Source organism: Pinus tabuliformis, chromosome 5_2 (genome assembly GCF_031772625.1).
Source record: "Pinus tabuliformis cultivar Carrire ecotype Pingquan chromosome 5_2, CPIR1, whole genome shotgun sequence".
Lineage (NCBI taxonomy): Eukaryota > Viridiplantae > Streptophyta > Pinopsida > Pinales > Pinaceae > Pinus > Pinus tabuliformis.
Window position 1 is genome coordinate 302739836 of NC_142306.1, and position 2388 is coordinate 302742223.

At 40.0% G+C, this 2388-nt stretch overlaps 1 pseudogene; it reads left to right on the top strand.

Moving 5' to 3' along the window:
- Window positions 1-266: 266 nt before the first annotated feature.
- On the top strand, window positions 267-1644 carry LOC149158744 (sodium/hydrogen exchanger 4 pseudogene; annotated as a pseudogene).
- Window positions 1645-2388: the final 744 nt, after the last annotated feature.

Sequence of the window (2388 nt, forward strand, 5' to 3'; positions counted from 1 at the left end):
CGGTGATATCATCTTTGCTAGAACTGATTAAGTGACAGTGAAAGTGTTGTGAAGCGGCCGATGAATGAGGCGGTTGCCTTCTGATGTGACAGCTGTGTACTATGTTCCAGAATCACAGAAGCTTATGGCTGATAGTGAGTGCCAGAGTGGGGAATGTTTTGATATATATTTAGATAGCAGCCCATTGTTCGTCATTCTGAGAGCGAACCCCTTCATCTCAATTCCTACGCAGATTTTCAGACTTCTCATCGTTTCATGCGGGAAGCTGAGCACCTCGAGTCCTCCGCAAGTTCAAGATAAATAAGGATACCGTTGAGCTGAGAAGAATCCAGCTCGAGACTTACTGCAGAGCTTTGCTTCAAGAATGGGGACGGTTATTGACAGTGGATCATTTCAGTCGCTTCTGATTAGGGTGGGATTTTCGAACGACACCGATCATCTTCATGTGGTGGCCATTTCGTTATTCGTCACAATTCTGTGCTTGTGTATCATACTGGGACATTTGCTGGAGGAGAACAGATGGGTCAATGAATCCATTACGGCCCTTGCCATAGGGTGTTGTGCGGGGTTTGTAGTTCTTCTATTTAGTGGAGGCACGAGTTCTCATATTTTGCGTTTTAATGAAGAACTCTTTTCCATATATCTTCTTCCACCTATAATCTTCAATGCTGGGCTTCAAGTTAAAAAGAAACAGTTTTTTCACAACTTTGTCACTATTATGTTGTTTGGAGTGGTGGGAGTGTTTATCTCATTTGCTATTATCTCAGCTGGTTGCTGGTTGTTATTTCCAGGATTGGATGTTTCAGGACTCAAAATCAGGGACTATCTTGCACTTGGAACAATATTTTCATCCACTGATACAATTTGTACATTACAGGTTTTGCATCAAGATGAAACTCCCTTACTTTACAGTTTGGTCTTTGGAGAGGGAGTTGTGAACGATGCAACATCTGTAGTGCTTTTCAGAGCTGTCCAGAAGTTCGATTTTTCAAGACTTGATGACGTGACAGTGATATACATAATAGCTGATTTTCTATACCTTTTTTCACAAGTACAGTACTTGGAGTTGCAACTGGGCTTTTGACAAACGAAATGTGTTTGCATTTAAGTATACGCCTCATGTTCTAATTTTTGTGGATTGATCGGATACAAGGAACCAAACGAAATGTTGAGGTTTGGCAAGCATTACTAGCTGTTCGTGCATTAGTTCTTCCACCGACAGAGGACATAGACACATGGTTGAAATTTGCTTCTCTTTGCCGGAAAAGTGGTCGTATTAGTCAAGGTCATTCCACCTTGATCAAACTGTTGCAGTATGATCTAGAATTTGCTCCTCCAAATACAAGATTGTCAGCTCCGCCTCAAGTTATTTTTGCATATTTAAAGTATCAGTGGTCTCTTGGAGAAGATAGTAAACGGAAGGAAGCATTCCATTGGTTGCAAGATTTGTCCGTTGAGCTTGTTGAAGATGCACATTCTTCAGGATCTATGTATTTGTATCCCATTGCAACATCAAGCTCTGTTAGCACTTCAAGTTCTGGAGTTTCTCTCCTTGCTCGAATATATAAAAAACTTGGAATGTGGCAGTGGGCACTAAACCTTGGACTGGATGAAGACTCAATACCTGGTGCTGCTATTCATTAACGTTCTTATATTTTTGTTGTATTTCAAAATTCCACGGAAATTGCTGGCGAATGGTCAAAAGAAGCCTTGGTGCTCACCGTGCTATTCTAGCTGCTAGATCACCTGTCTTTGAAAGTATGTTTGCTCATGACTCGAAGGAAAAGGAATCATCGACAATTAATATTGATGACATATCCATTGATGCATGCAAGGCGGTTTTGAGCTATATATATATATATATATGGATCTCTTACTCCTAATGAGTTTTACACACACAGGTTGGCTCTACTCCGAGCAGCAGATAAATATGACATCAGTGATTTGAAGGATGCCATGTTGGTAATCAAAGACCTTTTATCTGTTGCATCATTTTATGCAACTGAATCCAGCTTCACAGCTTCTACTGCCTTGTCTATAACATGCTTTGGCATGTCCTTTTCTGAAGTTTATAGCAAAGATGGTACAAATGTACAGATCAAACATCTAAAAACATTTGATGAAGGATTCTTGAGAATGGACAGAGACACACATGTTATGGATTGGTCTTCGAGCAGGTCAGATATAGACGTGAATGAACAGACTACAGAGAATAGCTCCAAATATACTTTGTTACAAGATAGAGAATCATATGCAGCTTATTTTTGTGAACTGGATCTCAAGGCTTAATACTGTGATTTCATCAAAGGTGGAGAAGCAGTCAGTTCTATTTTTACAATTCTTGACCGTGGAACAAAAAATTGAATCAGATGATGAAGATGCAGAAAC